At 41.2% G+C, this 25,579-nt stretch overlaps 1 long non-coding RNA gene across 1 annotated transcript; it reads right to left on the reverse strand.

The window, feature by feature from the left end:
- Positions 1 to 3,331: 3,331 nt before the first annotated feature.
- On the reverse strand, positions 3,332 to 25,572 carry LOC140467105 (uncharacterized). The gene is made up of 3 exons (XR_011955344.1): positions 25,492 to 25,572; positions 22,472 to 22,562; positions 3,332 to 3,511 (listed from the first exon to the last, which is right to left on the reverse strand). It is a non-coding gene; the product is annotated as an uncharacterized lncRNA (long non-coding RNA).
- Between the last annotated feature and the right edge of the window lie 7 nt (positions 25,573 to 25,579).

Genomic DNA, 25,579 nt, shown 5'->3' on the forward strand with positions numbered 1-25,579 from the left:
TTCAGAGGCAAAATGTGTTTCTTGAGGGAAATGATTCCACCTTTACTTTTTATTAAGAAAACAAGAACAGATTCTCGCAATATTAAGACTCTTTGTTCATTTGTATCTTTTCTTTCTGCTGAAAACAGATTTGTGATCACAGTTCAGAGACAGCAATGTGAGAAAGGTCTCATGAGAAAATCACCAACAGCTGCAGATTTTAGTTTTGGACTGTGGGAATGTAGATAGAGATCTAAAATCATGAGGAGCATGGATAGGGTAAATAGACAAGGTATTTTCCCTGGGATGGGGTGTCCAGAACTAGACGGCATAGGTTTAAGGTGAGAGGGGAAAAATTTAAAAAGGACCTGAGGGTCAACTTTTTCATGCAGAGGGTGGTGCATGTATGGAACAAGCTGCCAGAGGAAGTGGTGGAGACCAGTACAATTATGACGTTTAAAAGGCATCTGGATGGGTACATGCAGAAGGGGATATGGGCCAAGTGCTGGAAAATGGGACTACATCAATTTAAGATAACTGGTCGGCATGGACGAGTTGGACCGAAGGGTTTATTCCTGCTATACATCTCTATGATACTATGACTCTTTGCTCCAAAGTCTTCAAAATGTCGATTACTGCTGAATCTTCAATTTACACAACACTGCTGATTGGCAAATCAGAGGCAGGTCAGCAGTGCTTGCAGTATGTATTCCACTTCATTCTTCCCATCTGAGTCCAACTGACTGCATGGTTGATATAAACCATGGAATTATACACGTTGGTGGATGGGAAGCGATCGGAGAAAATTCTGAAGGAGAGAATTAATCTCCAGTTAGAGTGGTAAGGTTTGATCAGGAGTAGGAAGCATGGCTTTGTTAGAGGGTGGTCATACCAAACAAATTGAATTGAATTTTTTGAGGTGGTGACCAGCTATGTAAATAATGGCAGTGCAGTTGATGTAATTTATATGGATTTCAGAAAAGCCTTTGATAAGGTCCCACATAGGAGACTGATAAATAAGATAAAAACACACGGGATCCAGGGTAACTTGGCAAGTTGGTTTAAAAATTTGTTTAGCATTAGGAGACAGAGAGTGGTGGTAGAGAGCTGTTTGTGTGACTGGAGGCCAGTCTCCAGTGACATATCACAGTGATCAGTGCTAACAATATGTTAACAATATAGAAGGAAATGTGGGGCAGGATGATAAGTTAGTTTGCAGATGACACAAAAATTGGCTGGGTGGTTGACAGTGAGGAAGGTCTTAAGTTATAGGAGAATGTAGATGGGTTGGTCAGCTGGGAAGAACAGTGCCAAATGGAATTTAAAACTGATAAGTGTGAGGTGATGAACTCTGAAAGAAGGAACAAGTCAAGGCTGTGCTCAGTGAATGGCAGGATACCAGGAAGCTCAGAACAATTGAAGGGCCTTGTCTTGACCACAGTTCCCTGAAGGTGGCAGGACCGATTAATAGGGTGGTTAAGAAAACATGTGGGCCTTCATCAGTCATGGCATTGATTATGTGGGTAGGGAGGTTATGTTGGCATTTTGTTAGGCCATAACAGGAGTACTGTGTATAGTTTGGGTCACCACACAATCGAAAGGATGTGATTGCAGTGGAGGAAGTGAAGAGGAGATTCACGAGGATGGAGCAGTTTAGTAATGAGAAGAATCTGAATAAGCTCGATTTGTTTTCTTTGAGCAGAGAAGGCAGATAGGGATCTGACTGAGGTCGATAAAGTTATGAGGGACCTGGACAGGGTTGTTAGAGAGCATTCTGAGGCAATGCAATCCACACCATACCATCTCAATGTACAATTTCCTTTGCCTCATGTTGCCTATATTGTTAACTTGTGTCAACTGTTACTGTGCTTTCTGTCATGGGAAACAGCTTTTCTTGATTTTAAACACACTCGGAAATCTCTCTCCATTCTTCTCTGCTGTAAAAGGAACAGCCTCAGCTTCCCCAGTCTCTACACATTACTGAAGTTCCCAAAATCTGGTGGAATTCTAATAATTCAATTTCTGCCCCTTCTGCAAGCCCTTGACAATCTTCCTAAAGTGTCGTGGTCAGAACTGAGCACAATACTCCAGCTGGAACTTAGTCAAAGTTTTATTTAGACAGTTCAGCATGACTTCCTTAAATCGGAACTCCAGGTCTCGATTGTGACCCATTCCACATCACAGATGCTTTGCCTCTGTTAATTAAGCCAAGTTTTTCATAGGTTTTGTAGAAGCCTTCTCAATTTCTCAATTTGAAGATGGATGTATATATTCTCCACATTTCTTCTGTTTCTAAGCCTTATTATAAATTGTGCTATTTTGTACTTGTTGTCACTCATTTTTCAAAATTAACCATGTCACACTTCCATACTTTAAACTTCGTCTGTCAAGTGTGTATCCATTTTATCATTCTGAAATCTGCTCCCATTTTCTTCATAATTTATAGAATTTCTGAGGTTTGGTTCATGCATAATATTTGAAAATATGGGTAAGATGCATTCTTACCATCGCAGCACCCACCAGTGGTCCTAAAAACAATCAGGGATCTAATACAAGACCATGGCGATTGGTTGGACCTGATTTATGTGATGGTTGGCCAATGTGTGTGGGTGATTTAAGCTGTCACTACATCATTTTGCAGGAGGTGACTCTGGTAAGGGGAAACCTGCTCATCTGATAGCCATGCAAGGACTGGGCGTTAGTTAAAGAGCAGTTGCTCTGAGTTTGGAAACCATCCAGGTGGCCTTTGAAGAACATATTGCAGAGAAGGGAGGTGATGGCCAACTGACATTATCACTAGGCTATGAATCCAGAAACTTCAGCTAATGATCTGGGGACCTGGGTTCAAATCCTGCCATAGCAGATGGTGGAATTTGAATTTGAATTTTAAAAAAAGAAAATCTGGATTTAAGAATCGAATGATGACCAGGAAACTATTGTTGGACGAGCCCCTCTGGTTCACTGATGCCCTTCAAGGAAGGATATCTGCCAATCTCAGTGAGATACCCTACCCACAGCAATGTGGGTCACTCTCAACTACCAGCTGTAATGATCTAGCAAGCCACTCAGTTCAAAGGCAGTGAGGGTCGGGTTATAAATGCTGGCCAACAGTGATGCCCACATCCCAGAAAGAGAATAAAAAAAAACAAAGAATTGATTTGTCACTCTGCACCATCCCAAGGTTTAGGAAAGGCATGTTCCTTGGCTTTCTGCTCTTGTGTTACCTCACAATGCTGCTGCTGTGTGGCCTCAGTTGCTATGGAGCTTAATGCTCAATCTTCACTGAGGAACTCAGATCGGTGATGCCACTTTAAAAATCACCCGTCTGCTCCTCAGTTGTGTGCTGCTCCTTTAAATTGTTGGACCTCTTCCTTTTTGAATTTTCAGCTTGGCATTCTGCCCCAACTCAGAGTGCCAGCCCAGTGAGGTTTTACACAGATAGAATGTCTCCAACATCGATTCGATGCCCTGTGACTCCTGGTAATCTAAGCTGCTCTCACAGTGAGTCCAGCTAGCATCCACTGGTGAAAGACTGGAAAACACAAGAGAAATGGAAATTTTACAAAACCATGGAAACAGGATTAAATCAGGATTGAATTGGATTTAAATTACACGCAAGAGATCAGTTAAGCATACCAATCAGCTTCCCACGGCTTTTCTTAACCTCCCACCACTCATTTATTTGTTTATAGTTTCCTTCTGTAAGTCTGACACACAGACTCCTGTGCCGTTTTCCACGCCCTCCCACCAATTTCCAGCAGTCTCCATCAATTTCAGATCTTCGTCCAGTGGATCCAAATCCAGGTCACTAATGTAGACTAAATAGTGCAGTGGTTGTATTACTGGCCCCTAGGCCACACCTTTTCCTGACTGTCCAAACCGCCATTAGTGACCATGGTGTTTACTGTCACTGAGCCAATTCTATATCATACACAATCCATCAAATTCCGTGGGCTGTTCCGTTGCCCACAAGCCAATTATTTGGCATATTCTCAAATGCGTTTTGAAAGCCCAATAATTGCCTCCTCTTTCCGATTCAGAACTGAGAGACTCCTGTTAGTGCTTACAGTCATGTTGTTTTTGGGAGAGGATATTGTTCTCTGTTACCTTTACTGATCCTCAGACATGCTCACCGATGACTTTGAAATGTCACTTTGTTATGTGACTCTGCACTGATCCACATTTCAAGACTCGAACCTTGGGACTCCTTACTGAACAGTCACGTGAGAGGAACATCACCTCTGCAGTAGGTCAGGATCTTGACTTACTATTGCCTTCTTCAGGGCAATTGTGAATTTTTCATAAGTTCCAGAAAAGGCCATATATTACATATGTTTTAAAAATTTCAACAGGCTGTTCTGGAGAGCCTCAGAGAATCTCCCAAATGCACTTTGGTACTGCATCAGCTCTGTATGTAGGCCCAGATGGAATTCTAGATTAGTGGTGCTGGAAGAGCACAGCAGTTCAGGCAGCATCCAAGGAGGTTCAAAAATCGACGTTTCGGGCAAAAGGCAATCTCTTGTCCATATAACAAATGTATGACATCAAGGCTGTCAGCCTACCCAGATCTTCTATCTTCCTCCATTGATACAGCCACGTTCTTCTCAATTGCAATGTATGGTTCAGCTGATAATTCTTCCTGAAAGTTATCACAGGATGGGGTAATTATATCCACTCAGCCCTGTATTGGTGCTGGCACAGAAGGAGTTCTTGATAAATGGAACTATTACCCCAGATTTATTGTAATTTAAACCACACCCAAAGCCCATTTCACATGTGTAGACCTTCATTTTCTATAGAGCTGCTACACCACTAATGAACAAATGTACACTATGTTCCAAGTTTCAAGCCAACACCTTCTAAAGAAGAGTTTGAAGTCTGCAGCTGATTTTGTGCTCCAGTAATGTAGAAATAGTGATGTGTATATGCTCTGACAGATTCAGTGGCTATAACAGTATAGAATGATCCTCTGTTTTGGACCAGACCAGACCCCCTCAAAATATTTTGAGAAGATAACTTAAACTCTAACTTTCTCTTAGTTTAAAGGTAGATGTGAAGTGTTGTGTTCCAGATGTGATGTGACAGGTCAAACTACTCGACGGTAAGCAAAACACCATTTATTTAAACACTATATTAAAAAGAGGAACAAAATAAAGAGGAATTTAGAAAAACATAACTATTGGAAAACTTAACAGAGGAGTGGATACAGTACGTAATACTAATTAACATCCTACACAGCCGTTTACAAAAAGGCAAATTCAGACACAGCTTCTCATATGTAATTGCCCAATCCAGGAGGAAAAAACATCAAGAGAAAATTCAGAGACAGTCACTGCCAGGAGACATTCAGTGAAGCTTCCAACTCCTTTGAGACCCCAAAGGCTTCAGCTTAAGTCTAAGCCTAAAAACCAAACAAAAACCTAGAAATCCTGGTCTGTGAGAGCTGGCCACACCCATCTAGGCTGCTTCCATTGTTCCAACTTTAACAAAAAGCCCCAAGACCCCACAAATTGTTGACTTTCCCAGAGACAGTTCATCATCTTTGCCTTACAACCTCTCTTCCAAAACAAAAACCAGGACAAAATAACCTCTTGATGTGTCAACATTGTCACCCTCAGATATTAGTTTATCATAAACCCATGCCTTTTCTGCAGGAGGGTAGGGGTGGAGGGAGGAAAATCCTCCAACTGATTCACTCCTTTCTCTGCCTTCATTACATTGACTAATAACGGGTGCAAGTTAATTTTACTTTGCAGTTCTGGGATGCCTCACCAGTTCAATATTAATGTGCTCAACATGCAGAAATGTTGCTTTTTCCTGAACACAACATGAATGTTCATTTATGTAGTTTGGAGAGATAGAAACTGCTGATTGTAGCATTCAACTTGGACAGATATTCTATTTGTGGCACAGAACCCTTTCATATCACATCTGTTTTATGCTACAACAAATATGGAATGTCAGCCCGTTAATGTAATAAATCCATCCTTCTAAATATATTCTTTTTTGTGGGAGGATTCTAATTGTCTAATTAGGATATTGTGTAATGCAGAGTTAAACTATTTCAACAAAGAATCCCACCCTAAACGTTCCTTGCCGCCAACAAACCAGCTGTTCATTTCTAACATTTTCTGCTTTCTTTCAGATTCCCAGAATGCCTTTTCTTTACATAATATTTATACTTTAAATATTCTCTTCTGTGTAAAAAATTATTGAGTAAAGAGAAGGGAATGTAATATATTTGTAATTCGGTATGACCCAGTCTCCATGTTGGTGAAGGTTCATCTAATTTCATATACAAATGAAGGTACTTACACTGTTGTGTGTTCAGAGGGCTGCAGTGAATGATGGATTTGGTTGAGCTCAGTTGGCTGGTTGGCTTATTTCTAAAGCATAGTGACACAAATAGTACAAGTTCAGTTCCTGTATCAGTTAAGGTTACCATGAAGGATTCTCCTTCTCTCCCACTCCATTGGCTGAGGTATGATGACCCTCAGGTTAAAGCATCATTGGTTATCTCTCTCTATTGTATGAGTGGTTCTTTGGGACTACAGTGACTTTACCTCACAATGAGTGATAATGCTTCTCTTTTAAATTTAAAATATTTTTGTAATTTTGAAGGATATTTATTTCATGGAATATATTGCTTTCATGTATAATATTAAGTATAGCATAATGAAAATGCATGTTGATGACATGATCACTTGCTTTTACTCATTTGTGAGTCATGGATGTCACTAACTGGCCAGTGTTTACTGCTGGTTGTCCTTATGGAGGTGGTTGTGAGCAGCCTTCTTGAATCATTGCGGTTTATGTTCTGCAGGGCAATCCACAAAGCCCTTAAGGAAAGGCTTCTCAGATTTTGACCCAGTGACAGTGAAGGAACAATGATATATTTCCAAGTCAGAATGGTGACTTGGAGGGTAACTTGTAATGGTGATGTTCCCATGTAAGAGTTGCCCTTGTTCCTCTAAATCAAAATGGTTGAGGTTTGGAAAGTGCTACCAAAGAAGTGATGGTGCTATTCTGCAGTGCATCTTTGAGATGGTACACACTGCTACTGCTGAGCATTGATTGTGGAGGGAGTGAATGGCTGCTTTGTTCTGGGTGGTGTTGCTGGTGCTGCACTCATCCAGGCAAGAGACGAGTATTCCATCACACTCCTGACTTGCACCTTTTAGTTGATAGACAAGCTTTGAGGAGTCGGGACTTTACTTACTGTAGAGTTTCTAGCCTCTGACCTGCTCTGGTAACCAATGTATTGATATGGCCGGTCTATTTCTTTTTCTGGTCGAAGGTAACTCCCAGGATGTTGAGGTTAGCAGTGGGAGATTAGTAATGATACTGCTATTGAATGCCAAGGAGTGATGGTAAGATGGTCTCTTGTTGGATAAGCTCAGTTCCTGGCATTTGTGTGGTGCAAACATTATTTGGCACTTATCAGAAAAAGCCTGGATACTGTCCAAATCTTGCTGTATTTGGAGTATTATTGGAGATGCATTCATCCAGGGAAATGAGGAGTATTCCATTACCCTCCTGACAGGTGCCTTGAAGATAGTGGACAGGAATTGGAGAATCAGGAGGTGAGTTATCTGTTGCAATGTTCCGAATCTCTGATCTGCTCTTGTAGCTACTGCATTTATGTGGCAAGCCCACATGAGCTTCCGGTCAATGGTGTCTCCAAAAGTATTGATATTAGGTGATTCAGTGATGACAATGCCATTGAATTTCAAGGGCCGGTAGTTTGATTGTCTCTGATTGGAGATGGTCATTGCCTGGTATTTGTGTGGCTTAAATGTCACTTGCTACCTGCCTGATCAAGCCAAGTCTTGCATTTGATCATGTATTTTAGTATCTGAGGAGTCATAAGTAGTATTTTACATCAGTGTATACTGTGGAGAAGAACATGGAAGATATCACATGTGGGGAAATAGATGGTGACCACAGAGGAGGAAGTGCTGGATTTCTTGAAACACATAAAAAATAAATCCCCAGGACCTGATCAAGTGTACCGTAGAACTCTGTGGGAAGCTAGGGAAGTCATTGCTGGGCCTTTTGTTGAGATATTTGTATCATCAATAGTCATAGGTGAGGTGCCAGAAGACTGGAGGTTGGCTAACATGGTGCCACTGTTTAAGAAAGGTAGTAAGGTTAGGCCAGGGGACTAAAGAACGGTGAGTCTGATGTCCATGGTGAGCAATTTATTGGAGGGAATCCTGAGGGATAGGGTTTACACGTATTTGGAAAGGCAAAGACTGATTAGGGATAGTCAACATGGCTTTGTGCATGGGAAATCATGTCTCACAAACTTGATTGAGTTTTTTGAAGAAGTAACAAAGAGGATTGATGAGGGCAGAGCGGTAGATGTGATCTATATGGACTTTAGTAAGGTATTCACCAAGGTTCCCCATGGGAGACTAGTTAGCAAAATTAGATCTCATGGAATACAGGGAGAACTAGCCATTTGGATACAGAACTGGCTTGAAGGTAGAGAGCAGAGGTTGGTGGTGGAGGGTTGTTTTTCAGATTGGAGGCCTGTGACCAGTGGAGTGCCACAAGGATCGGTGCTGGGCCCTCTACTTTTCGTAATCTATATGAATGATTGGGATGTGAGTATAAGAGGTACAGTTAGTAAGTTTGCAGATGACAACAAAATTGGAGGTGTGCTGGACAGTTAAGAAGGTTACCTCAAATTACAACAGGATCTTGATCAGATGGGCCAATGGGCTGAGGTGGGGCAGGAGCGGAGTTTAATTTAGATAAATGTGAGGTGCTGCATTTTGGGAAAGAAAATTTTAGCAGGACTTATACACTTAATGGTAAGGTGCTAGGGAGTGTTGCTGAACAAAGATACCTTAGAGTGCAGGTTCATAGCTCCTTGAAGGTGGAGTCACAGGTAGATAGGTGTTTGGTATGCTTTCCTTTATTGGTCAGAGTATTGAGCTTGGAATTGGGAGGTCATGTTGCAGCTGTACAGGACATTGGTTAGGCCACTTTTGGGATATTGTGTGCAATTCTGGTCTCCTTCCTACTGGAAGGATGTTGTGAAACTTGAAAGGGCTCAGAAAAGATTGAGAAGGACGTTGCCAAGATTAGAGGATTTGTGCTATAGGCAGATGCTAAATAGGCTGGGCTGTTTTCCCTGGAGCATCAAAGGCTGAGGGTGACCTTATAGAGGTTTATAAAATCATGAGAGGTTTATAAAATCATAGGATAAATAGACAAAGTATTTTCCTTGGGGTGGGGGAGTCCAGAACTAGAGGGCATAGGTTTAGGGTGAGAGGGGAAAGATTTAAAGAAACCTGAGGGGCAACTTTTTCATGCAGAGGGTGGTACATGTATGGAATGAGCTGCCAGAGGAAGTAGTGGAGGCTGGTACAATTACAACATTTCAAAGTCATCTGGATGAGTATATGATAGGAAGGGTTTGGAGGGATATGAGCCAATTGCTGGCAAATGGAACTAGATTGGGTTAGGATATCTGATCGGTATGGATGAGTTGGATCGAAGAGTCTGTTTCTGTGCTGTACATCTCTATGACTCTATGGTGCTGAACATTGTGCAGTCATTGGTAAACATCCCCACCTCTGACCTTATGATGGAAGAATAGTCAATGATGAAGCAGCTGAAGATGATTGGAGCTAGGATATTACCCTGAGGAACTCCTGCAGAGATGTCCTGGAGCTGAGATGACTGACCTGCAACAATCACAACAATCTTCCTATATTCCAGGTATGACTCCAATCATCACACAGAGTTTTCCCCGACACCAGTTGATTCCAGTTTTGCTAGGGCTCCTTGATGCCACACTCAGTCAACTATAGCCTTGAAATGGAGGACTATCATTCTCACCTCACCTCTGGAATTCAGCTGTTTTGTCCATGTTTGAACCAAGGCTATAATGAGATCAGGAGCTGAGTGGCCCTTGTGGAACCCAAGCTGGGTGTGACTGAGCAGCAGATGCTGCTTCATAGCACTATTGGTGACATCTTTCTTCACTTTATTGATGATCGTGCATAGATTGATGAGGCAGTAATTGGCTGGGATAGATTTGTTCTGCTTTTTGAATCCGGCTTTGGAAATTTTTCACACTATCGGGTAAATACCAGTGTTGTAACCATACTGGAACTGCTTGCCTCGGGGAGTGGCAAGTTCTAGAACACAGGCCTTCAGTATTATTGCCAAAATGTTGTCAAAATCCATAACCTTTGCAGTATCCAGTGCCTCCGACTGATTTTTGATATCACATGGAGTGAATTGAATTGGCTGATGATTGGTATCTGTGATGCTGGGGACTACTGGAGGAAGCCATGATGAATCATCCACTCAGCAATTCTTGCTAAAGATTGTTGTGAATATTTCAACCTCATATATACCCTCCTATGGTCTCCATTGGCTTAATGGTAGAGGTTGAATAGTGGATATGCCAGCCCATGAAGTTACAGCTTATGTTGGAATTCACCTGCTGCTGTTGATGGCCCACAGAGCCTATGGATGCCCAGTCTTTAATTGATAGATCTGTTCAAAGTCTGTCCCATGTAGCACAGTGATAGTGCCACACAACACAATGGAGGTGGGACTTTATCTCAACAAGGATTGTGTGGTGGTAATATTCACCAATACTCTCATGGACAGATGCATCTGCAGCTGGCAGATTAGTGAAGATCAGTTCAAGTATGTCTTTCCCTCTTATTGGCTCCCTCACCACCTGCCGCAGACCCAATCCAGCAGCTATGTCCTTTATGACCAGACCAGCTCAGTAGGTTATGCTGATGCTAAGCCATTCTTGTTGGTGGACATTGAAATCCCTTACCAAGGTACATTTTGTGCCCTTTTGCATCCTCAATGCTACCTCCAATTGTTGTTCAACATGGAGGAGTATTGATTCACCAGCTGAGGGAGGATGGTACGTGGTAAATGAGCAGGAGGTTTCCTTGCCCATGTGTAACCTGATGTCATGAGACTTCATGAAGTCCAAAATCAATGGTGAGGATTCTCAGGGCAACTCCATCCCAACTGTATACCATTGTGCCACCACCTCTGCTAGGTCTGTCCTGCTGATGGGACAGGTCATATCCAGGGATGGTGATTGGTGGCATCTGGAACATTGTCTGATTTTATGAATATGACTATGTCAGGCTGTTGCTTGACAATCCAAGAGATAGCTCTCCCAATCCTTGCACTCTCCTCAAATGTAATCAAGAAGACCTTTGCCCAGTCGACTGGGCTGTTTTTGCATTGTCATTTCTAGCGCCTATGTTGATTCCATGTTGTCCATTTGCTTTCATTTCTTTTTTGAGACTTTGTAGTGATTGACATAACTTAGTGACATGTTAAGACATTTAGAGCGCACTCGAGAGTCAACCATAAGGCTGTGGGTGTGGAGTCACATGCAGGCCAGACCAGGTGAAGATAACAGATTTCTTTTTCTGAAGGACGTTGGTGAACCAAATGGATTTTTCCTACAATGAGCAATTGGTTTCATGGACATCATTAGATTCTTAATTCCAGATATTTATTAAGTTCAAATTCTACCATCCGCTATGTCAGGATTCAAACATGGGTCCCCAGAACATTAGCTGAGTTTCTGGACTAATGCTGCAGCAATAATACCAGTAGGCCATCATCTTCAGATAAAATGATGCAACACAAGCATCGGCAGTCACATGTTATTGAGACTGTAAGGAGGGAGAATGGACTAATCTGCAAGAGACAGCTGTATAACAAAGCTCTGAATTATGTATAATGGAGTGTAAACAAAAGAGTACCTTGGAATTCCTGTGAGTTAGTTAATAGTTCTCTTCGGTAAGATGGAGATGAAGAAGTAACAAACTCAAAGCAGAGACAATACAGTCGTAAAACAACAGTCTTACAGCAGAGCAGGACAGAACCCCAAGTCTCAAGTTCATGGGAAGCTAATCCATAAGGATTGTTCAGTTAACGTTTATATTGTGAAGACAGAATCAAACTACAAATTGCTATTTCTAAAGACTCTTGTAGCACGAAATGAGTAGAAAAATTGCACAAGGAGGTACACATCAAAGAACAATCAATCATCCATGAAATGTATCCGTTTCACAGACTGTACGCATCCTCTACTCTCATGAGCTCTTCTGCATTCATTCAGCTTAAAAGAAAGTTTGTGTGCATGTGTTCCCTAAATGCATGAAGTCTATCAAGCAAAATGTCAAAAAAAAATTATCCATTTGTCAGCACCAAGCAATTATAGCTCGACACCACCCAACCACAAGTAGGTGATCTGTACTTTTGTTCTTTCATTTCACTGAATACTCGGCTCTTCACAGGCTTCTGCCTTATGTCACCGTGTGTGTATATTAACGAAAGCAACGTCTCAAAGCTGATGCTGAACTCTCCACAGATTATATTGCACAAATTAAAACTTACTCACAATGAGATCCCTTCTCTAGAAAAATTCTGTTGACACCAAAACATAGTCCAACATGTCATAATCTTGAATAGTGTCAATTAAGGCATGTTAGAAACATTTTGTGGTTAACATTAAATGCCTTCAAATGAGAACAACCTGTTCAATATTTACAAGACTTTAAAAAGAACTATATACTTCTGAAAAGATGCAACACAGGAAATTGTGTCTTAACAGACAATAAAATATTTGTAAAAGATTTCTGATGTTTTTCCTGTGTTTACTATGTTAGCAAAATCTTTATCTGTCTATAAGTTTCACTAGAAATGAGAGCAGAGAAAATTAGATATTTTAAGTTGTGTATCTCTGTCACTGGAAGTATTTATTTTCCACCTTCCTTTAGTCCTGTACATTTTACATTTTTAGTCTCTCCTTCTCTCCCTAATGGTGATTTTTATCATTGATCAGGTTTAGAAATGGAGGCAGCAACTTTTCACTCATCCTCTAAGAAAGAAAAGTGAGGAAGAAAAATAAAGAAATTCTATTTATTTAATGTTATGAAAATGTTTCAACACATTTTACAGGCAATTGATTCTTCTTATTTCTTGTCTTGTTGGCAAATGTGGCAGCCATCTTGTTTACAGACCAGCCTTGATGGATTTTCCCATTGCTTCGATGGGTGAATAATGAACAAGCAAACTAAACGCTCATTGTCTGTTGTCTCATTTGTGGTGCAAAATTAAATCTTGGGGTTTGGTTTTGCAGCAGTAGGGTTGGAAATGCTGCTTGAATCCCTGCTGGGTCAAAAATTAAACAACTTTATACAAAAGGGAGCTTTGTTGCACATACCACCCACCCACCTGCCCTTGCAAAAAAATGTGTAGCCTCTTTTTTTCACACCAGTCACAAATCTTACTGGAAAAACAGTTTATCCACTTCCCCATGCCTTCCCCTACCCAGTGAGTGGAGATAATTAACCACTTAAAGTTTCAATAGATGCAGGGTTGGTCTGACTGGTGGGTATTTTCTTCATTGCATACGTATGGGGGCAGAGTCAGGGGGACACTTGGCCACCCATCCAACATATTACATGTGTCCATCCTTTCCCCTCACTGGCAAAAACATTCCTGGCCAGGAGGGGGGGGGGGGGGGGGGGGGTAGGTAGTGGAGAGGCATAAAATCCAGCCCTTGCTTTGTAAATCCAATTACAAATGTTGCAGATGAAGTCAGGTGGGTGAAGGCAGTGGTATTCAAAATGGTCACCTATTCTGTTGGGGATCTGATCCTGTTCTCCTCAGTTGTTGGGATTTTCCTATGATCGACTTCTCCATTTTTTATCTTTCCAAGACTGTTTTCTCCCCTATGGAGTGGGATCCAGCTGACAAGCTCTGAAATAAAAACAGGAAGCTGGAGAAACTCAGCAGGTCTTGCAGCAACTGCAGAGAGAGGAACAGAGTTCATGTTTTAAGGCAAACATGATTCTTTACTTTTTAGGTAATGAGGAATTGTCATTTTGGACTCAAACCGTTCACTGCTTATCACTCCAAAGATTCTGCTAGAGCTTTTTCAGCACTTTCCGTTTTTCTTTTTATATCAGAGCTCTGAGTTTGGCTTTTAGCTTGTTTCTGTATCTGAGTTTAGGACGTCCTATGGTGTGGGTTCCTGTGCTCAGCAGGCTGCGGAACACTGCCATTGCAAATAGGGTAAAAGGCCAGTCAATCATTTTCTTCCCAAAAATGAACTGGCTGTGGATTATTTCTACAATTTCAGTTGGAATTCTGATGAGAGAGCTCCGCACATTAATCCTCCCAACGGGACCCCTCATGCAAAGAACCTGTGGAGATTTAAATCTCATTTTACGTCTGCAGTCCTGTTGGCTAAGAGGTGTTCTAGTATTACTGAATCCTTTATCGATATCACCAATGTTTATGTTGGAGTTGGTATGGGTTCACTCACTGACAATCACAGGATTCAACTCACAGCTAATCCAGGCCTGTGTAGCTCTGCATCGCACTGGGCTTGTGATGATTTGCTCAGCAATTGGGACTCTGCAGGAATGAATCTGAACAGTGGAAAGAGTTCTGTGGAGAACCATGAGTCTATAAACACTTCCAAGTGTTGTGAGATTTAAAACAGAACTCCTTCAATGTTGACCTGTTCGGGCAGTTGCTGGAGAGCTTTGAATGTTCCCTGGCTTCAGTCTCAGGAAGTGGTCAGTTAATTCAAAGTGAAAACATAGATTTCTCTTCAGGTTTGCAGCTGTCAGAGTAGCAACTGAAATCTCTGTAGCTTAGTAACCACTGAATGCCCCACCCAATAAAATTCTCTCAGTATTCCTTTGTTAATGCATTTGATATCAAATTAATCCTATTGTCTATGTGTGTCAGTGTATATTTATCATCCATGCAGAAACTCTCTGAATTCCCAAGTGGCAAATTTTAACTTGCATGAGTTCATCCAGATGTAATGCGTATGACCTTTGCTGTCAGACCACAGATGCATTTCATTTCTATTGTACGAAATTGCAACCAAGGGAAAGGAAAGCTTTGGAATATATTCTGCTTCATTACACTGAACTAAAAGCCTGATTTGAAACATTGACTAAGATACATGTGAAGGGAACTGAGAAGGGCAACAACACAGCTGAGTTGGACAGTGCAAGACCCGAGAGGTTATATCTCATGTGCAGCTTATTGTTTGTTGGTCTCCCTGAAGCTGGTGGGAAGTGAAGGCTGACCAGCCAGCAGAAAGGGGCTTTCAGGAGGCCAGAGGCCATCAGAAATACTCAGTAATTGATCTGAAGCCAGAGCAGGAGTGATTTGGATGGACCGTGAGAGACTGCCTGGGCACCGAAGTACTGAGATTTCAATGTGCAGCCTGAAGATGGACCAATGCATCTCCTGACTCATGAAGAACATACAAAATATGTTCAATAACATGAATTGCTGGAGAAACTCAGCAGGTCTGGTACCATCTGTGGAGAGAGAAACATGGTTAATGTTCTGAGGAAGGGTCACTGAACTTGAAACATTAACTCTGTTTCGATCCCTACAGATGCTGCTACACCTGCTGAACTTAGAACCATGTGCCCCCCTATAATGCAAAAGGAGGCCATTCAGCCCACACCAACCATCTGAATAGCATCCTACCCAGACCCTATCATATCCCATGGCCAACCCACCTTACATACAGATGAGGAAGGGCACCACCATGCTTCTAGGAATTCTAGTGTGTGTCTCTGTTTGGCTTGTCCTAGGTCTGGAAAAACACCAGCTTCATTACAGGTAAGGATATTGAACACACCAACTGCTCATCTTCAGTTGCACAAACAGTATTAAACTGGGTCGTTAACTCTCCAGGATGAGTTCTCTGTACATAAAACTCTCGACACGGTGGCTCCATGGTTAGCACTGTTGCCTCACAGGGCTAGGGGTCCGGATTCGATTCAAGCCTTAGTGCAACTGTCTTTGTGGAGTTTGTAAATTATCCCCATGTCTGCGTGGGTTTCTTTTGGGTGCTTGGTTTCTTCTCACAGTCCAAAGATGTGCAGGTTAGGTGCATTGGCCATGGGCAATGCAGGTTACAGGAATTGGGTGGGATGCTCTTCGGAGGGTCATTGTGGACTCAATGGACTGAATGGCCTACTTCCACACTATCGGGAGTCTCTGTTGCTACCCACATAATGGATTTTCTATGCTTGATTGTTCTTATGGAAAACTAAAGCAAAACCCAGAGCTGAAGATATTGTTGCATTGGGGTGGTGTTGCTTTGGGAACTTACTTGCTGGCTGTGGAGCCGGTAGAAATCCATTCTCTCTTTGGGAATGGCTGCTGAATAACAGGCCACTAAGGCAGCGATGAGTTCATCAGCCGTCCTTCTCCTGATGGCTGCTGCAGGAAGGACAACATCTGAAGGCTCAGGATCACATTTGGCCCAGACTGTGGACAGGTAAAGAGATTTATGGAGAGGAAGAATTGTTGAGCAAGGTGGAGAGAAGTGGCATGGGGGTTAGAGGCAATGTGAAGGTCACTGTCTTCAGCCTCCACCTTCCCAATATCCAGTCCTTCAGTAAGGCACTTTTTTTTTGATTGATGCTCAAATATGTTCCTCCCCAGTCACCATCTGCTCTTCTCCTGAGGTGATCACCCGTTCACATTTTTAGATGCCATAATTCTTGCAGCAGGATTGAGGCCCAAATCTGATCTGAATTAGCTACATGGGAGTCTCAATTGGCAGCACATGGGAAGGTTTCCAAAGGACCTTTCTGCCCAGAATTAGATTCTAGTGTAAATGTGAAGGTGATGGGGCTCGGGTATGCCACCATGCTGCTGAGTTCAATGTCCTACCTGCCTTCAAGCTCATCATTAGTGACAGCAGAACAACTACTGGGGACTGTCCAAAATAGGGAATAATAAGATTTGTCCTATTGAAGATATCAAATATGGATAATGAAGCTATCGAGCAAGGTTAGATCTCATGGAATACAGGGAGAACTTGCCATTTAGATACAGAACTGGCTCAAAGGTAGAAGACAGAGGGTGGTGGTGGAAGGTGGTTTTTCAGACTGGAGGCCTGTGACCAGTGGAGTGCCACAAGGATCGGTGCTAGGTCCACTACTTTTCATCATTTATATAAATGATTTGGATGTGAGCATAAGAGGTATAGTTAGTAAGTTTGCAGATGACACCAAAATTGGAGGTATAGTGGACAGTGAAGAAGGTTACCTCAGATTACAACAGGATCTGGACCAGTTGGGCCAATGGGCTGAGAAGTGGCAGATGGAGTTTAATTCAGATAAATGCGAGGTGCTACATTTTGGGAAAGCAAATCTTAGTAGGACTTATATACTTAATGGTAGGGTCCTAGGGAGTGTTGCTGAACAAAGAGATCTTGGAGTGCAGGTTCATAGCTTCTTGAAAATGGAGTTGCAGGTAGATAGGATAGTGAAGCAGGTGTTTGTTATGTTTTCCTTTATTGGTCAGAGCATTGAGTACGAGAGTTGGGAGGTCATGTTGCGGCTGTACAGGACATTGGTTAGGCCACTGGTGGAATATTGCATGCAATTCTGATCTCCTTCCTGTCGAAAAGATGTTGTGAAACTTGAAAGGGTTCAGAAAAGATTTACAAGGATGTTGCCAGGGTTGGAGGATTGGAGCTGTTGGGAGAGGTTTAATAGGCTGGGGCTGTTTTCCCTGGAGTGTCAGAGGCTGGGGGGTGACCTTATAGAGGATTATAAAATCATGAGGGGCACGGATAGGATAAATAGACAAAGTCTTTTCCCTGGGGTGGGGGAATCCAGAACTAGCAGGCATAGGTTTAGGGTGAGAGGGCAAAGATATGAAAGACACCTAAGGGGCAACCTTTTCATACAGAGGGTGGTATGTGTATGGAATGAGCTGCCAGAGAAAGTGGTGGAGGCTGGTACAATTGTAAAATTTAAAAAGGCATCTGGATGGGTATATGAATAGGAAGGGTTTGGAGGGATCTGGGTCAGGTGCTGGCAGGTGGGACTAGATTGGGTTGGGATATCTGGTTGGCATGGACAAGTTAGACCGAAGGGTCTGTTTCTGTGCTGTACATCTCTATGACTATGACTATGACTCAAGGCCTACTAGGCCAATATTGCTGTGGCTGGGCATTAATTGCTGCTGAAGCCAACTATCAAAAAGTCTTGGTTATATTTGAAATTAAATGAAAATGTAGTCTTGTCAAAATACCTAGAAATTGTAAGGTTTGCGAATGTTGATACATGTACAATCTTCAGTGAACACCGCTGTTTCCAACCTGATGATGGAGGGAAGCATGGACCTTGGACATTACCTTGAGGAGCTCTGACATTGATGTCCTTATGTTGAGATGAATGGCCTCCAACAGCTACACCACATTGTGTTGTGATGGGATATAATTCCAAACAGGAGAAAGCTTTCCTTGTGAATCCTATTGATTTCAATTTTGCCCCATCATTTTGATGCTGCACTTGTTCTTGACCTCAGCTGATGTCAGGGGCAACCGCCCTCGCGTTAACTGTGGAATTCTGAACATGTACAACCATGGTTTTAATGAGGCTTGGAGATGCTGTGAACTGCATCAGGGGGCAGATTATTGCCACAAAAATAATATATGATAGCACAGTCAACAACAACTTTGCTGATAATTGAGAATAAATTGATGGGGCAATAGTTGACCAGACTTCACAAGATCCAGGCAACAGTGAGAACTCCTATGTCCACTCCCTGCCAACTGCCTACCACTATGCCATCAACTTTGAACCTACTAGTGTGACAGAACACATTCAAGATTGATGATGGCGGAGATGACACTTTTGGTTCGAGTGTCAACTATCTTGCACTGTTGTTTCACTAATCTGTGGGACAGCTCTCATAACTCTAGTACGAGTCCTCAGTTGGAGAATGTGATGAGATTTATTGGCCCTTTCACATGTTTTGTTGCCTGTGTAGAAGATGCATGGATAATTCAATTTTATTTTTCATAATTTTTAATGCAATTGGATACAACTAGATTAGATTAGATTCCCTACAATATAGAAACAGACCCTTTGGCCCAACAAGGCCACACCGACCCTCCAAAGAGTAACCCACCCAAACCTATTTTCCTCTGAATTATGCACCTTACACTATGAGCAATTTAGAGTAGCCAATTCGCCTGACCTGCACATCCTTGGACTGTGGGAGGAAACCCAAGCAGATACAGGGAGAATGTTACCTGAGACTGGAATCAAACCCAGGTCCCTGGCACTGTGAGGCAACAGTGATAACCACTGAGCCCCGTGCCACCCAACTAATGACTATGTGGACCAGTTTAGAAAGAATAAGGTAACCATGTTGCTGTGTGCCTGGAGACACAATAGCCAGATTAACTAGGCAGGTCACTTTCCCAAAAGTACATTGGAGAATTGTATTTCTAATGGCAATTCAGTAGTTTTATGATCAACACTTCAGGCACTTTTTTTTGTATTCCAGATGACTGAATTTAAAATCCCCAGTTGCCATGTGTGAACTTAAACACTTATCTGTTGATCGTTAATCCCAGATTCTACATTATAAATCCAGTAATATAGCCACTATGCTATTATCATGTATACACTCATGGGACATGGACATTGCTGGCTGGCCATCATTTTATTAGCCATCCCTAGTTGCTCTTGACAAAGTGGTGATGAGCTGCCACCTTGAGTTGTGAACCATTCAAATTTAGAAATATATAAGTCATTCATTGTCACTGGGACAGGATCATGGGAGTGTCTAATTTCTGCATTGTGGCAGCACCGTATCTACAAGACGGTAACAGTTTAAGAAGGTGTATCACTGCCTTTTCTTATTGGCAATGGATGTTTAATAAATGCTGGCCTTGACAATGATATTCACATAAATAAATCAGAAAATGGCTCAGAGCAATGCCTGCTTCATTTGATACATTAGTGTTGAATATCTATGTTATCGTCATATTCTGCATTTCTCGCTCTCTCCAGAAGTATTTGCCATGAGTTGTAAATTTCCATAGACTACCTGACCTGACCAGGCTGTCAAACAGCCTCAGATTATTGTTTTAGGCTTGATAAACCAAAGACAAAGGAGGGCCTCATCCCCGAAATCCAATATTGTAGACTTGCTGAAAGGTCATCAGGCAAATGTCCAAAACGAGAAGACTAAAGCCCCCTGTTGCTGGGTTTTCCTGATGTTGCTGTTTTTTGCCTCATAGCCACATTGTTCGAGTGGTTCTCCAAAGGGGCTCATTGATGCAGAAAGCTAATGGAAAATTGAGACACAGGCTCCATTTGCCCTGGGAAATAGCCAGGATGTCTGTGGCCAACATAAATGTAAACATCTCAGTATCATGCATCTCCACACCTTGACCCATGCTCTGAACCTTGGAATTGAACATTTTTCAGAGGTAAAATCAGGAACATCTCCCCAATTTGTCTTTCCAATCTGTTTACACTGGCTGCGTAAATGGCTATTTTTCTAATAGACTTCACAGGAAACTGAACACAATCTTTTTTAAAATGGCTAACTGGGAAGAGATCTGTTAAGAAAAATATTAATATTCAAAAAAACGATTTATAAGAGGCATAACAAAAGGCCTGGGGTGGGAATTGAGGGATAATGAGCAAGACCAATCAAATCAAAGAATCCCTACAGTGTGGAAGCAGGCCATTCAGCCCATCAAGTTCACACTGACCTTCCAAACTGCATCCCATCCAGGCCTACCCCCTTACCCTATCCCTGTAATCCTGTCTTTCCCATGGCTAATATACCTAGTCTGCGCATCACCAATGGGCAGTTTCCCACAGCCAATCCACCTAACCTACACATCTTCAGAGTGTGGGAGGAAACCAGAGTCACCTGGGGATGGAATCAAACCCGAGTCCCTGGTGCTGTGAGGCAGAAGTGTTAACCAGCAAGTCACTGTGCCCTATATGTCAACAGAAATGCCAATTGATGTAGGTACTCATTTGAATCTGGGGTTGAACGTGTAAAATTCTAAGAATACTCTTTCCTACAAACTTATGTATGTAGTGGAAATAGGTAGTAAACATTTATTTTTTACCAGCACAGGGACTCACTTTTCTCTCCCTGCAATCTTAAAACGATCTACACTATTAAATGACCTATACTATTAAATTATCATCGCAGATATTTTAGGAAAATTCTTCCATTTTGTATACGTTGCTGCTTTCATGTCTGGGTGCTGTACATTTGAACAACATTGTTATCATTGGATTTCGTCCATCACGATGAGGGAACATTAACTTGAGCACATGTTGGCCATAATTGCTGTTCGATGAGTTCCAGCTTTACAATCGAGGATAACTGATACTGGCAGTAAAAAGCTATTTGAAATCAAGGGACATCCAGAGGGTGTGTGTGAGCTCATGTGAAAGGGCTAGAAGGCTCCCAAGAAAAAAAATCAGCTTTCTGCAACTAAAATCCATATTCGTGGCAGAATGAAAATTGGCAGTCAAAGAATGCATTTTGTAGCCCAGTTAACTCAATGGCATTTCAGAAAATAAGATTTTAGTGTAGGATATCTTACCTGCAGACTGCTCTGATGACCCCTGAATCAAACACTTTGTTATCCTGTACCATTGATCTCTCAGTCTGAATAAGTCATAGGATAATTATAACCACAGTACATGTCTCTGAGTTCATAATTCAGTTTGATGTCAGATATCATGTTCTTTTGGCAGATTGGATTGCTTTTTGTGCAGCTTGTTTCATCTGTTACTTATTAAAGGCTTTGTTTTAGAAGTATCTATTACCTTGTCCTCCAACTTTATCATCCTGCCCAATATACTCATTTATAACAATGACCCGACAGTGCAAATAGCATAAAATAAGGAATATATGTCTTTAAAAGATTTCAAATAAAAATATAAAGCTCACAAAAGGATAGTCGTTAAACTTATCCCAAAAAAATGTTGTGTAACAGATAACTCCATGGAATTTATTTTACCATTGAGGTCCCTCAAAATAGAGTTTCCATTATTAAATTCTTGGAGTTCAGCACGTTTTCAAAGAGCATATGGAGAAATGCATAAAATGTTCAACTATCAAGAGAGTTGTCACTATGTGTAGGGCACTGATGAAGCTGTCAATCATTCCATCATAAGATAATTAACCGTTTTGATATGCAAAAGCTGTTGCATAAGGCATCGTCTTGTTTTTGAATAGGAAACAAAAAAGGTTTGTCAAAAAAAAAGACTTGCACTTATATCATGATCACAACGCATATTAGAAGTATTTTAAAACCCAAGAAGGCCTTGTAATTTGGGATGCCAATTTTCCACACAACGAACTCTCATAAATGGTAATGGAATGATGATCAGAGAATCTGCATTTGAAATGGTGATTGCAGGATAAGTGTTGACCAGGACAGTGGGAATAACTCTCCTACATTTCTTCATAACAGTGCCATGGGATACATTAACAACCACACTGGCCAGCAGTGATAGGTGCAGTACTCCATTCAGCAGGTTTGGGAGGGTGTTGACCATGGACGGGAGATCTGCACTATGCTCCAATCTGTCTCTAATCTAAAGCTTATTTTGCCCCAAACCGTTAGTATTGACGGTTTAGTTTTGCTTACCTGCTGTACTGTATGTAGACATGGGAAAGTAACTCCAACCTTTATTCACACTGTATGCCCAGATGAGGAAGGATGATCAGCTTGTCTCAGTCTGTTACAACAAATACATTTCATCTGTTTAGCACATAACTATCATACTTCACTTAAAATATAATGAACTAGATACAAACTGAAGGAGGCAAATTACAAGGGTTTCTCGAGCAAACAAGATTAATTTTATTACTGACTTTTCTGAAAAATAATAATTAACACGAGATCAAACACAAACTCAGGTCATAAGCTGAAAAAGAAGTTGGAGAATGCCTAGTACACACAGCAAGGTAGTTCTTTGAATTCTTCAGTTCAGAGAATGACTTAAATTCCAACTATTTAGCTGTGGTTTTGTTTCTTCAACAGTGGCAACGTTTGCAGATATTCTTCAGTTCTTAGCGAATTGTTGCTAATTCAAGTTGCTTTTTCACTGCATACTGATTTTTGATGTGAAACAGGGACTAAGGCGGAGAGAAAAGGGAAAGAGTGTCTTTCCGTTCTTGTTTATGCATTCATTTTTCCTTGTCTCTGCGTTGCTGTCCCAAGCAGTTGTTGATATAGTTCTGTTCGTATATTCCCGTGTGTGCTCATCATGTTTCCAAACTGGCAGGTCAGGCTCTCATCTACCAATACGTCACATGAATTAAACAGGGTGCAAATTACATGATGCTGACTTAATTGCCTTCAGATGAAATGGTAATTCCAATATGAACAAGTTTAATATATTTCACACTGCCTCACTAGGCTTGCCTCAATCCGTGATCATTTGATCACAGCATCCATTTTATATCACCGTTTTTCTTTTTTAATGCTGCATCAGTCCATTAAATCCTCAGGAAATAAAATTAGATGATGCAAGTTGGACATGTTAACAATTAACCAATGTGACTACAGTCTAGTACAGAGTGTGTACACTAATTCTCTCTCAGTTTCTTATCTCTGATGTCATGATTACATTGGCAGTTACAAGGCTGACGAATTTCCATTTATCCATTCCTCCTCCAACAGGAATCACCCAAATCTACAAAGCTGGAAGAAAAAGGGCAGCAGGCACGTGGTAACACCACCACCCGAAATGCTCCCCCACTAGTCACCTCACCTAAGACTATGTCAGTGTGTCTTCACCATTGCTAGTCAAAATGCTGCTGTTCCAACTCTAATACCTTCATGAGAGCACTTACATCACAAGAACGGCAGCATTCCAAGCAGAAAAAACTCACCACCACTTTCTCAAAAGCAGATAGGATGAGCAATAAGTTCTGGCTTTGCCAGTGCTGCTCCCATTCTGAGAATGAACCAACATCAAAAGTGCAGCACAAAGGTAACAGCTTAGATTTCCCTGGAAAGTCTTTGAGGGGTCTTGAACTCACAAGGACTTTGAGATAAGAGTAGCTTCAACTGAGTCTCAGATGAAAGAAGACCCATATTTACATGAAATATTCATTATGTGCTAAACTGTTTCACTGCTCTTTGATTATAAACATCATTTTGAAATATAGCGTTCAGGCAACCCTGGCAGCTATTTTGCATAAAGCAAGATCTCAGAAATAACAAAAAAATTCTGACAGGTGGAGACTCACTAATTCAATAGTTTTCAACAGTTGGAAAGTCTAATTGAGGGAAGATAGTGCTTCCCTTTGAATAAAACCAGTGGAACAGGAAGATATATCCTGAGTTTAAATTCTCATCCAAATACCAATACATCAGACAGCATGGCATTCAAATGGATTCGGAATGTCAGAATTATATCCTCAATTAAGGCTTAAATCTACAACTTTCTGATTCAGAGGCAAGAGGACTGTCAACTCAAATGAGCTGGTATTACTTTTGTGAAACAACAAATCAATTTCCATGATGTAGACAGTGCGTGATGTTACATTCAGTTCTGGAGATTTGCCTCGCATTTCTGTTTGGCTAGTTGGCACAAAGTATGGAAATGAAAAATTTCTGATTAAATTATTGGGAGTGAAAAGGGTTTACGTCGGCAGCACAACAGCCTCACAGAAAAATTGACAGGCTTTTTACAATTATCCTCAATCCACTTGTTAAGATGTACCATAACATATCTTCAGGGCTGGTGGGATTATGAAGCAGGGTTCTCCGATCCCAGAGATAGGGACACAACCACTACACCACTAACAAGGAGACCCTTTCGGCTGACTATACCATGATCACTTTTCACTTTCAGAGAGAACTGATCCACTCTAAAAATCTGTTACTTTGCAGGAATAGACCAATGACAAGGATATGTAGCAGCTTGGAAAATAATTATTTCTTTGCTGTTAATTAATGCAACTGGATTTAACCATTATACACTAACATACCAATTATTTTAGCCATTCCTATTTTTCCAAAGAAGACAAAGCCTTTCTAATGGCATAAATGTTTGTCTCTTCCTTAAAAAAAGAATAAGGAATCAATCAATCTTTAAGATGATTTGTAACCACTCACTGATGGTTGCAATTGCTGCAGTTGCAACAAGCTTTAAATCGGGATCTCACCATTGTTTAGTGCCCCATCGTCATTTTGAAGTCAATAATGCAGTGAGGTGTGTGGGAAAGGAGCAGGATGCAAAAGGCTGGGGACACCATGTAGTCATATGCTCAAAGCAATGTTTACATACTGGGAAGCTTGTTTTAGTCATTGGATTTCTTCTGAAGACAGATACATAGATAACAGAAAATCTATTTTTAATGCTGTTTAGTGTCAAATGTGCATTTAAGAAATAATGATAAAACATGGCTTCCTTCTGGAGAGATGGTCATGTGGCAGTTGGGAGAAGACGGTGTTATTAATGTTTATGCTTTTTTTAGTGAAACCAGAAAATAGATTCCTTTAGAAACATTGACACCAAATTATAAAACCTTATCATTTTCAGTCACTGTATGTTATTCCAAAGTTCTTTGCACTCTTAAATTGGTTGTCTCCAGATGTGGAGAGAACTGAATTCTGGCAGAACCCAAAGTACAAAATCCAGAAAAAAAACTTACTGCCAATTATCAAAGTGTCAAAACAGCTGAAGAAAAGTACAATCCTTTGTTTTGCTCCCAGTGAGAAAATATTAAACTATGTCCATAG

The sequence above is a fragment of the Chiloscyllium punctatum genome, chromosome 45 (assembly GCF_047496795.1).
Source record: "Chiloscyllium punctatum isolate Juve2018m chromosome 45, sChiPun1.3, whole genome shotgun sequence".
Lineage (NCBI taxonomy): Eukaryota > Metazoa > Chordata > Chondrichthyes > Orectolobiformes > Hemiscylliidae > Chiloscyllium > Chiloscyllium punctatum.